Below are 13,423 nucleotides of genomic sequence, written 5' to 3'. Positions count from 1 at the left end.
TGGCGAGCAAAAGGCACAAGGCAGGATACACCCTGGATAGGACACCAAGCACACACACTTGCACCTACTGTAGCACCAAGTTTCCCAGAAGCCAATTAACCGGCCTACATGGAAGGAAAACGAAGCACCTGCAGGACAAACTCAACACAAATAAAACAACAGGACTGGAATTGAACCCTTGACCTCAGCACTGTGAGGTCGCAATTCTACCCACTGCATCACCATGCAGCCCCAAAACAGAAATTATCCCTGGTATATATATAAAGTCAAAGCTTTGTAAAGGTGCAAGGGAAATGCAATGTCCTAAAACACATTTTCAGTGACAGATTCTGTTTATAGGAGCCTTTTGTGTCACTTAGTTTGGAGACAAGCCAATGTCAATATCATATACACAGTACTTTTCATAATAGTAGTTAATATAATGTCAGGATCAGATATATATTGTGCAAGGAAGCAATGAACTGCGTGTATAACAAAGAACATTTTTACTCATGTCTGCTCTGCAGTAAAAGAACACAGTTATATTTTTATACTTATAATATTTTCCAGATATTTTTAGATTTCAGTATGAAATATATTGCTTTTCTTGTGTTCGCTTTTCCTACATTTATAAGCAATTAAGGATTAATATTTTTTTTAGTTCTTAGTTTTAATCACCTGCACATAAAGTACAGTATGCGACAAGAGTTGGAAGTTATCTGTTGGTGCGGAAAGTCCTTCCCCCTTTTTTTGCATTATTACAAAGGCTTAAGAACTGGTATCCCTATCATTCCCCTCTTTCCATGGGATCTTGTTTTTAACCTAAGTAAGGGCAGAAAAATTAAGAGGCGCACAATGAAAAATGTATTTGGTCTCTGCAACTTGCAAAAGGAGCTGGAGAAGGATGTGAAGTTTATTCAACAAGGTTCAACAGTTCTGTTTTGTTCTTTAAAGAGGTTTTCATTCAGTTGAGCATTTCGTGAGAGTAATGCTGCATGGAATTGAAATGCATGTTATGTTGGTGCCTCCTGTGTTGGAAGCAGAGGTCTGTGACATGCTACTTAGTTCAACTATGTGTTGTCTGCCTCTAAGAATGCACATTGATTTAAATGTGGATTCTTCACAAAGAGCACACATTCGTGTGCATTTATTTTATGTATCCGTTATTAATAGGACTGCAAAAACTCACATTTTGTTCCTACAACCAGGCGGAAACATACAGTACCAAAAACAATCAAAATGTTGACTCCATTGACAAGAATCAGAATAATGAGATAACCACATGAATTAAAGGTTTGCTTTGGCAGTAGTGTTTAAGAAGAAACACAAATTGTAATACAAGAGAACTGTTAGATTTTACTATGTAACATTCATAAGCAGAGATTTACTTTTGTTCCTATGCGTTCCCTGAGGATATTAGTCCACATCAGACAACCTCCAGTACCCCTCTTCTCCTCTGGTCCCTGTGCAATTCAGTATATTTCTCTTGAGAAGAGAGGCTAAGGATTAGGAGGCTTTCTTAATAGTTCTTATTCTCCTGCAAGTGATTGTTCAGTCAAGGTGAGAGATGAAGCATTCTGGGAAGCAGCTCTCAGGAAGGTTAACGTTTGATACAAGCTTTTCCTGCTCCAGGCCCGCTAACGTGGAACTTTAATTTTTAATTTCAGTCCATCCAGCACACTTTGTTTTCAACAGATTTTTGTAAAGGATTCGCATCAGGTCAGAAGGAGATTAGAACAATTCTGCAGTAATAAAAAGATTTATGCATTCAAGGGCCAGTGCTCCTGGCCTATTCAAGAAAATATAATGTACCCAATGTTAGCATTTACAGAAAACTTCATCAGTTCTTTTTTACATTTCACAGTTACTCAATTCAAACACATCTAGAGAAGAAGTAGAGAGAGATCATAAGAACACCATACCACAGAAAGGTGGTACTGTACATTTAGTCATTTAATAAATCAACACACATCAAAGAGTTCTTGGTATAGTTAAGTATTCTTTGATTTAAAAATATATATATACTGCATTCAAATATGACTGAATCAAAATAATTTATGCTCATCTCCTTCTATTGCTGGCAGACATGAATGTGTTCACTGCTTTTTTAAAGGTTTCCTAGGATCTTGACTACTTTTCTTTCTGTAGGGGGACATAGTCTCTAAAGTGTTTTGTCAACGTGCCATAATATTTAACATGATCAGATAAATAACTGTTAACTTTGTAAAAAAATATTTTTGTGAAAACCACTTTGCCTCATGGGATCAAACGTCTGCACGCACGCCTTCTTTTAAAAGAAAAGTAATCATCTGTGCAACACTATTTAGTTGAAGATGACTCTGAGCTACTGTGCAAACTGACAGTTTAACTTGGAATTGTAGTACTACTTAATTTAGTCCTCTGCCTGAAGCCTGTGTAGCCTTGTAGCTGTAGCAGCTTTGTGTTTTGTCAGTGCAAAATTGAATTGGCTGTCTTATTCTCTGATTGAAGTCAATAGATTCTTCATAAAATTACTTTCAATCCTTTATGCATGTCACTCTACACCGCCTTGTAGTGTATTGTGGCTTGTGCATTTTCCCATAAGGAATAGCAAAACAAAATCCATTGACTGCTTTACATTATGTATGGGATCAAGGGAGATAATCCTACTGTAAATGTGAAAGTTCTTCGATCTTACAGAAACAGTCAAACTTACCTTTAACATGTACATGTATATACAACAGATAGGGTCATGGATAAAATGAAAGTGCAGAAGCTTACAGAAAACATTAGATTTAAGGTTGGGACCTGAGGTGTATGAAATGATACAATCTGTTTCTACAATAGAATTGTATTAAGTGTAAACAAATAAGTTGTAGTTTACACATCAAGCACTCATACACTTATTTTATAAGATTATAACACATCTAACAGTTTTACAGTACATGATGAAGATAATGGAGTATTTACTGACTTCCAATACATTAACAATTGATTGGAAAAACAAGAGAAAAGTTCATATTTCATATTTTAACCTCCTAGCTTTGTGATTTTAAAGCAATACAATATTTTCTATTTAATTTAATTTCTATGTACTGAAATAGTTACATGCAACAAATTCATGAAATTATAATTTCTAGAAATTATGTGTATATCAGCATTTTCTAATTATGTCAAAGTAACAAATTTAATTCATTGATAGTATCGCAAACTTTTATGCAAATTACGATGTAAAACAACCCTTCCTGCTCGCAACTCACTTTAATAACTTACGTAAATCGTTGTACGAGCGGATAAGTACAGGTTGTGCAGCAGGCTTTTCACTGAAGAAATTATCCAATGTGATCTACATGCAGAGTTAACAAGTACTGTAGCATTTGTTGGCAAAACCGTCTTGAAGTCAAGAACAAAATTGCTATTGGTTTAAAAAGAGATGTACAGTATTTAAAAGCCTGCTTGTTTAGAATGTAATAGGTCCACAAACATCACCAGAAGTTGTATTGTGTTGTTCTGAATTTCAGAAAATGGTGCTGCACATACCTGGAAATCTTGTCTGTTTTGTGATACATATTGAAGATTTTGCACGATACTGTGTACATTTTACTTTCTTTGTATTTTGAAATGCACTCATCAGTGCCAGTTCTTTCTAACCACAACAAGTTAAAATAGCATTGCAGTTCCCCTTTAAACTTCACTGCATTAATCGTGATCGCTTTTCTCATGGGGCTCCTATTCAAAGACACTTGGCCTCCTGTCCATTCGCCCATCCCCCTGTCAACCAGGCACCCAATCATGTAATGTTACCCTGGTCTCCCTATGAAATCCCTGAAATACCACTTGAACACATATAATAAAATTAATTTTCCTTGACTATGAGGCATATTTAAACCCTTCATCCTTCTATTGTTCTTTCCTCCAATATTCATTTAATTTAAACAGATATCAATTTTCAGAGAGCTTGGGATTAATAACATTGTAGACTAACTTTAGACATTTACCGTAATACTAAAATAGTTACGTCATGTCACATTTCAAGATGTTTTTAAAGAGATATGCTATCAGTGGTATTCTAACAATTCAGAACGACAAGGTCAAAAACATACTGTAATTACCACTTGCTATTATGTATTCTCCTGTACTATAATGAAGAAAAGACAACTGTTGGGGTCATGTTTAAAACTCACAAATTATTTTTTAACTGAACTGAAATTGTTACATTTAGGTTAGTGAATGATTGCTTTTTCTCTCTTTGGATTGTACTGCGTTTGTAGATTATTAGTATTCGGTTCATTGTTTCTATACCTGAACATATCTGTACCTTTTATTTCTCACCTAAAAGTGCTAGAAAAAAAATGCACATCAAGATAATATAGATCCGTCACATCCCGACCATTGGTGGCTCATCACCAATGGTTGCCCTGGAAGACCACAACATTCCCAAGAGTATTCTCATTTCTTCCGAGATCGTATTTGAACACATTCTGGCTGCCTGTCCGATCTCCCATCCCTCTTTCAATCAGGTACCCAATAAAACCCCCCAAAATGTCACTGGGAGGGTGTTCTGTCATTGCTGAACTCATCTCTGCTCCAGGAGATGTGTAAACCTTCAAACCTGAAACTCTATAAAGCCCTTGAATCCTGAGCCCTGCGACCTCAATACTGCTTGCATCCCAATCAACCAGCACCTGCCCAGTGCTGTTTTTAAGGTGTCTGCTCCTGTCTGTCTCCAGTTCCCATCTGTTTTCTCCCTGTCAGCTATTTTTCACTTCATTCCCCACTTCTCAACAGCTGAATCAGCCAGTCTCAGGAACTCCAGTTATGGGATTCCCACCCTGTCTGTGAGACACAGCTGCCAGCAACAAGATCCTCTATAGGTTGGACACATCCCATCACACACCCATAATATGATTTAAACTAGAGGTATTCAATTACCTTCCAATAGAAGAAAACAAATGTATTGTCTCCTACTAGGTCTCACTGAGACCCTGTTTTGTGTATTGTGCCCCAAGAATGGTACAGTACAGTATGGAGGGTTGGTATGTCTAGATGTGACTGTTGATACAGTAGGTTAATTTATTTTTATCCATAAGAAAGAGTGTTCCTTGGTCTCCACTAGAGCTGTTGCAAAATGATGATTTTTCGTTCGATTTGTCTGTGTAATAGAGTAAAACCTGCCCTAGTGGCATTACGGTTGCAAAGAGAATGATTGTATTGCCTTGAGGACCTCTGCAGGTCCTCCCCTGGTCTCTATGGGTCCATTACCTTTCTTGAGATTGGCCGTACGGGAATTTCCACTCCACAAAACCAGCAAGGAAGTTGCACAGCCCTGGGAAACTGAGGTGGACTTTGCAGTTGTTGCCCTCTGGAATTGTATATTTGGTTGAGTCAAGGGGTATATGGCATAGATTGGGAGATTTTTCCAATGTACAGTATATAAAAGATCAGAATAACAAATCTTCTATAGTAAAATATAATAAAACTTTAAACCTTTTCTAGAAGACTTATTTTCTTGAAGATTTGAAGGATGAAACTTTGACAACGGATTTTAAAATCAAATCACAATACTTTAGGAATATAAGGTATGTGAAAGGCAAAAACATTTAATTAGTTGCAACACAGAGAACAATAACATTACTTAATAGTTAATTAATACTTAATTACTTCTAGAATGCACTGACATTTAAGTATTAAGGTTTTTAGCCACTAGCCTTTGCAAGAGGTTAGAAGGAGTGCATGGCCTTGGTCTGCTGTTTATTACTTTGTGAAACATGACAGATACATAAGTGCAAAGATAAAAAACTAGTAGTCTTGTGCCTGAGTGGCAAGGGTGTAAGTTCAAGATAATTATGGCAGCTACAGTGGATTTCATGCCAATTACAAAGCACTGTAAGAATCAATAAATCATTACTTTTCCAGCCTGACAGGAGCATACTTGCATCTTCACTATTTCTTTTTCTCAGTCATTTAATATTTTTAGAGATACCAATGTATTTCTTCAAAATATATCATTTTGTTTTAATGTAATTCTCCATTCAAGAGGAATAGCAATATGTATATTTTTTTATTTTAGGAAATGACATAAAGAATGATAAGATAGGGCAGCAGAGGTACTGTAAAAGTGAACTGCTGTCATCACTCCTTCAATGCTGTAAACTCCATTAACTTTATTATTAATAGCTTTTCAACAAAAGAAGCAACCATTATCTTTACCACATATAAAAAACTAAAATCACATACAGTATGTACAGCATACAGTATATTTGTATTATTGTCTCCTAAAAATGTTAATATTATGAAACTAGAATAATTCTTGAAACATTCCTATCATTTTGGTCTTATTACTAGATCACCACCATTATTTATTTAAATATCCTTCAAATAATTTTACACGAAGTGAGAATGGTGCAAAATTGAAATAAGAAAGGTCTTTTATCATCCTGGATAGGACATTTCCAGTTTATGAAAGAAATGGCCTTACTGTATGTGGGTCAGACAGGCACCAAAGTCTCATTTTTAATGTAAAATATATATCTGGGGAGAAAATAAAAAATAAAATGTTAGACACTTAAAGGTGGAACCACTTAAAAATACAGTATAGATGTATACAGTATAGAAAGAAGTAGCGACCAGCCTAAACAATGAAAAGCAGCAAGAAAAGAAAACAATGACAAGAACAAGGCTTCATTGACATGCTTCAGTCCAAACTGAAAATTAATTAAATCTAATATAGCATGAGCAGCCTCCCAGATGGACTTATTGACTGATTGCCAGACCAGGGAGAGTGAGGTATTTGACTACAGTCTCATACGAATCAGATTTCTTTTAGGAGAGAGCACCCTGTCTATGTAAGGGTGTGGCAGCTGTCTTGTTTATCTGCCCTGGTGAGTGGTAGCTTGCAGCACACTCCCAAGGAGCCATGTTCCACCTGGGGCTTCTTGGACTTGCTTGGGTTTCCAGCCCCATTCATCTAGATCACACTATTTAAACTCCGTTATGCCACTGATCTGTTGCTCTGTCTTTGAGAATTTCAGAATTGTGCTAAACAATGCTGACCTGCTTTACAGTTGAAAACTTGGGCTGAAACCTCCTGAAGGAACCTCAGTGTGTCCTGAATCTGATCTGCTTGTCAGCACCCTGTCTCCTACACAGCGCCAGACCAGTGGCTTAGTTCTCAGCCAGATTGCCGCACTGCAGAACACCGTCCCTGTCTGTTTCTGTCATGAAGGCTGCGTTTGCCTCCAGTCCTGTTCAGATTGCAGCTACCATCTCACTCACATCTTCACCATCAGTCTTCGTCCTGCCTCAGCCATCTCCAGCAGCCTCTGTGCTCCACCATTGCGTCTCTCTGTGCCAGCTTCCAAATTCCACCGAGCCCCACTGGGCTCTAGCACTTGGACTTCCAGCCCATCAACAGACGCGGCTGTCCCTTTCAGGTTGTAGTTCTTAATCACTACATTTCTTTCCTTATGTTCACAATTCTACCAACTGCACATGCAGGAGGGTGGACATTTTTTCTTCATAATTGCTTAACTTACACTGTTGCGATGATGGTCTTCTATCAGAGATGGGGGGGATGAGGGGAGGGTTTTGTTTATGCGTACAACTGCTTTTGTTTCCTACACAGCCATTACTCAGGGGCTCCCAAATCCGGAACTTGGGGATTGGAATTCAGCAGGTTTTCTTTGTCACTTTGTCATGGGCATTGTTAAAAGCTTAAAAGGCTGTAAAGGAGGGATAAACTGATCCAGCAGAATCTAATTTGGATCAATCTCACATTTCCACGTGCTGTTTCTGTCTTAAGGAGTCATACAAAATCTGCTACACTGTGAGACTCAAGCACCAGAGCTCTCATGCAAATTCTGAGATAGGTGGGATTGGCAGTACACATTCCCATTTCTTACCTCTGCTTCTAAAACAGTCTGATTCAAGAGCTTGCAGAAAGACATACTGATATTTCAGTACATCAGGGGGATTATTTTTGGACAACCTCAATGTAATTGAGGTTGAAGCTGTCGTCTGTTATGGATTCTAGTGATTGTAATCATATAAACCTCAGTGTCAGCACAGATGCCTGGAAAGTAATGTGCTATTCATTGTTGAGCATCGTACACTTTTCATTCATTTTTCTGGTTCCTGCAAATAGTGCAGCCGTAGCAGCAATGATTAGTTTTAAAATATGCCCTTTATCTTCTTGCCTGCATGACACGATTTGTCATATTACTCACAAGGGATGCTTCAGTAAGATCTGTCCCACAAACTCAAGGCCATATATTAATGCCCTTAGAAGAAAAGTGGGAAAAAATATCAAAGAAACCTTTCAGCAAAAACATGAAAAACAGAGAGAGACAGTCAGATTACAGTTACAAGGAGATTGTGCTCAATGTATTTAGACACATTAAGTAAATTGCCTTTGTATGTATCTCTGTCTTGCCTGTTGGAGTCTGAGTATTTCTTCACATCATATTTAGTTTAATCACATAAGCAGTACTAAGAAGTTTGGTTTGTTTGGTTGTACCCTTTGGAATCCTGGAATCCTGGAATTCACGAGGAATGACAATGCCCAAGATCAAAGCGTAATGAACTGTAGTGGAGCAAATATTTGGCTTAACCCACTTGCCTGAGGGCTGACCTCCTGGCCATAGGACGAAGAGTCCAGGACCCCCCAGCAAGGTAACCAAGCTGCAGAGGTGGAGTTGGGGCGGAGGTGGGATGCAAAAGTCAGACGCGAGGAAGAGGGATATCGTGTTTAGTATTTATAGCATTTGGTGGAGGAAGGACAAAGAGAGTGATTGCTAATTACTGACGGCTGGGAATGATTGAGCGTGGTTGTTGTCATCCCTCCCGAACTTTCATTAAATAAACTCCATTACTTGATTTGGACATCCAATTATGCTACAGTGCTCCATACTGAGGTGCCCTTACAATTTTTCATATACAGTGCCTTGCGAAAGTATTCGGCCCCCTTGAACTTTTCAACCTTTTGCCACATTTCAGGCTTCAAACATAAAGATATAATTTTTTTATTTTATGTGAAGAATCACCAACAAGTGGGACACAATTGTGAAGTGGAACGAAATCTATTGGATTTTTGAAACTTTTTTAACTAATAAAAAAATGAAAAGTGGGGCGTGCAAAATTATTCGGCCCCCTTGCGTTAATACTTTGTAGAGCCACCTTTTGCTGCGATTACAGCTGCAAGTCGCTTGGGGTATGTCTCTATCAGTTTTGCACATCGAGAGACTGAAATTCTTGCCCATTCTTCCTTGCAAAACAGCTCGAGCTCAGTGAGGTTGGATGGAGAGCGTTTGTGAACAGCAGTTTTCAGCTCTTTCCACATATTCTCGATTGGATTCAGGTCTGGACTTTGACTTGGCCATTCAAACACCTGGATACGTTTATTTGTGAACCATTCCTTTGTAGATTTTGCTGTATGTTTGGGATCATTGTCTTGTTGGAAGATAAATCTCCGTCCCAGTTTCAGGTCTTTTGCAGACTCCAACAGGTTTTCATCCAGAATGGTCCTGTATTTGGCTGTATCCATCTTCGCCTCAATTTTAACCATCTTCCCTGTCCCTGCTGAAGAAAAGCAGGCCCAAACCATGATGCTGCCACCACCATGTTTGACAGTGGGGATGGTGTGTTGAGGGTGATGAGCTGTGTTGCTTTTACGCCAAACATATCGTTTTGCATTGTGGCCAAAAAGTTCGATTTTGGTTTCATCTGACCAGAGCACCTTCTTCCACATGTTTGGGGTGTCTCCCAGGTGGCTTGTGGCAAACTTTAGACGAGACTTTTTATGGATATCTTTGAGAAATGGCTTTCTTCTTGCCACTCTTCCATAAAGGCCAGATTTGTGCAGTGTAAGACTGATTGTTGTCCTATGGACAGACTCTCCCACCTCAGCTGTAGTTCTCTGCAGTTCATCCAGAGTGATCATGGGCCTCTTGGCTGCATCTCTGATCAGTCTTCTCCTTGTCTGAGCTGAAAGTTTAGAGGGACGGCCAGGTCTTGGTAGATTTGCAGTGGTCTGATACTCCTTCCATTTCAAGATGATCGCTTGCACAGTGCTCCTTGGGATGTTTGAAGCTTGGGAAATCTTTTTGTATCCAAATCCGGCTTTAAACTTCTCCACAACAGTATTACGGACCTGCCTGGTGTGTTCCTTGGTCTTCATGATGCTCTCTGCGCTTTCAACAGAACCTTGAGACTATCACAGAGCAGGTGCATTTATACAGAGACTTGATTACACACAGGTGGATTCTATTTATCACCATCAGTCATTTAGGACAACATTGGATCATTCAGAGATCCTCGCTGAACTTCTGGAGTGAGTTTGCTGCACTGAAAGTAAAGGGGCCGAATAATTTTGCACGCCCCACTTTTCATTTTTTTATTAGTTAAAAAAGTTTCAAAAATCCAATAGATTTCGTTCCACTTCACAATTGTGTCCCACTTGTTGGTGATTCTTCACATAAAATAAAAAAATTATATCTTTATGTTTGAAGCCTGAAATGTGGCAAAAGGTTGAAAAGTTCAAGGGGGCCGAATACTTTCGCAAGGCACTGTATACTGTACACATGCTATCTTGTTTGGTTAATTGGCTGAATAATTTAAATTTAACTTAAGTGATATCATATTAAGACATTGTTCAAAATTGATTTTAAAGTATGACTGCTACAGGATTTGTGTCTTTTGTATAGAATAGGTATTTACTGTACTGTATTTTGGAAGAACACTTTCTTACCTAAGGAAGTGTTGTGGTATTATGTAACACTACTGTGTTGCTTCTACACAATGTTGCCAAGCAAGTGAGGCCTGACATCAGCAATGTTTTAATATCTCAGCACATATTTTTATGATTTTAAAAACAATTCTGCCCTCTTACCATGTGACCCATTGCCCAATTAACCTTGTGTTACCAGAGATGACTCATAAGTATTAAATCCATTTATTTTCAGTACCTTATTTACTCCTAGGGGCCTGAGATGAACCAAAGTCTAACCCAGCTACAGCCCTAGATGCAGGGCAGCTGTTCTTTATAGACGCACACTACTTTACACACACATACATTGGGCTGAGCAATTTTGAGACACCAATTAAACAGGATTAATATGAGATATTACAAAAAAACATAAAAATGCATTTATGATCATATGCTTTTCTTTTTTAATGTGTTTTTCACTGTTTATGGGGAATCGAGCAGTGTCTTTGTAAACTGTAGATGTCAAGTGGGTTAAAAGCTTTTCAATAGATCACTAGATTTGTAACAGTCATGCTTCTTTGAAAACCTGCATTTGCAATGATAAGATCCTGTATTGAAAAAGAGGTCAGTGTATGTTAGAAGAACTGAGTCAGTGCTCTAAGGTAAAAGGCTGTTTTTTATTTTGATGTATAATTTTGTGGAGAAACGGTACAGAATCTTATCCAATAGTAAAAACTGTCATAGATCTGGCATGTACAGGCGATGCCAAAAGTGTTTTCTTCTCAAAGCTCTTCACCTACAGTGGCTCTGCTGTATAGAAACAGTGCCTTCCTGGCATACTGTAAGTCTTACATAGGAAACGTCACCCAAGAGAGTTACTCCATCCAGTCTTTTTCGCACACTTGCTCTGTCCAGATATTTGAAATACAGTAGTTCACCCTGGGAACTTTGCATAATGTTAACAATATACCTACTGAGTGGATGAAAACTTTCTTTTTGCTGCAAGATAACTTACAATTCCGAGCTTTATTACAGACCTGACTTTCCAAAGCTTAAAAAGCTTTATTTTGTGTTGCGTTTGTAGCTGACATTCTATAGAAATGAATGTTCCACTATGAATTAAGCTTCTGTAGCAGGATTGCTACACTACAAGATTTGTTTTGTAAAAACCTATTGTTGCTTTTGAATGTAATTAATTAACAAGCATTTTACAGTCACTCCAGTTACAGTATGTTCCTTGTTTTGTTAATACCAACTGCATCAGTACTATTCTCATGTAATTCTTTAATCTATATTTTCTTTTTAAATTTAATGATCTTATAATCTACTGACCTACACAAGTTTTGCAGACTGAACAGGACCTTCTATAATATAATATGGATAATATTGCAACATATTATAGAGAGAGAATTTTCTTATTGCTCTACAATAAGATAAGAATTGAATTTTGTGAATTATAGTTACTTGGTAATTATAATGTATATTTTAGGTTTTGGCAAATGAATTAAGCAATGTCTTTTGTTAATTTTATTCAGATGGGTTCCTTTTTAAATTTAACTATGATGCTGTGTAATACTTTTTTCAGCATTATCAACATTTTAGTTAAAAATGTGTCTGTGCAGAGATGCTGATTTTTTTCTGTTTATTAAGTAATAAAGAAAGGCAATTTGCCCACAGAAAAATTTCATACCACTTATTTAAAAACAGCCTGTTGGAATAAGCTTTTGATTTTTGGGTGATATTGCAGTCTTGGCAACTGCCAACACTGTCTAGAAAAACAGCTACTACTGTATGTCGTACAGTATGACATGTAAGTTGCATAATGGCACAGTGTGTGAAATTCTACCTTTGCAGTATGAGGGATTAAATTAGCATTTTAGATCACATTGAAAGTTGCAGTTTTTATTTCCTACTGTATCATGTAACATAGTACAAATTTGCCAGGTATGTACTGTATCATGCAGTTATCCAGAATGGCAAAGTCTAGCTTATGAGCAGCATCAGTGAGATTGCTTGAGACCTGTCTACCGTATATTTTTAACAATCTGAGACTTCCCAGATTGTTTTTTATTCCTTAATACATAATGTACAGAGGGAAAGAGGAATGCATTGCCTTTTATTTAGGTTTATATAAAGGGGATTCCTTTCTATTTTCCAGTTAACCTTTCTTCATTTGTTTTTATTTTTGAAGGAGATCCACGTCTTACAAAAATCCTATAAGAAGCTTAGCAAGCACATTACTGTACATACATGCAGAGTGGATGACAGCAAAAGAAAAAAAATGACTCTGTATTTTGCCAAGTAACAGATGAAATTCTATTAAATATGAGATGTATGTTAATGGAAGGTTTATAGTACTGTTTGAGATCTTAAAGGGCACATAACAGAGACAGAAGAGATTCAAAATTCAATGTGTTCAGCCTTCCTTCAGCCCTAATGGCTGAAAGACAAGCTTTAGTGGTTTCAGGAGCTAGAGCTGAGAGACAGATGGGAAGCATTGAAAGCTTCACTGTTTAAAACAAGTGTGAGCATTTAGTCTGCAAACAAAGCTCAAGAAGCCTTTGCTGGGATTGGGTGATGGACAGTGTTTCACCACAAACAAATCAGAATCTGCACAAATTCTATTCATTGGTAACATTTTAAAAATAAACACTGTTACACAGAAAATGTTATTTACACTAAGCATCTACAGTATCTGCTCATAGATACAGTATTTCGCCAGTTTGTCTGTGGTATGATTAGGAGGGCGTGTGGAGCCCAGAC

The sequence above is a fragment of the Lepisosteus oculatus genome, chromosome 5, assembly GCF_040954835.1.
Source record: "Lepisosteus oculatus isolate fLepOcu1 chromosome 5, fLepOcu1.hap2, whole genome shotgun sequence".
In the NCBI taxonomy this organism is placed as follows: Eukaryota; Metazoa; Chordata; class Actinopteri; order Semionotiformes; family Lepisosteidae; genus Lepisosteus; species Lepisosteus oculatus.
Note: the sequence above shows the minus strand (reverse complement) of the source record.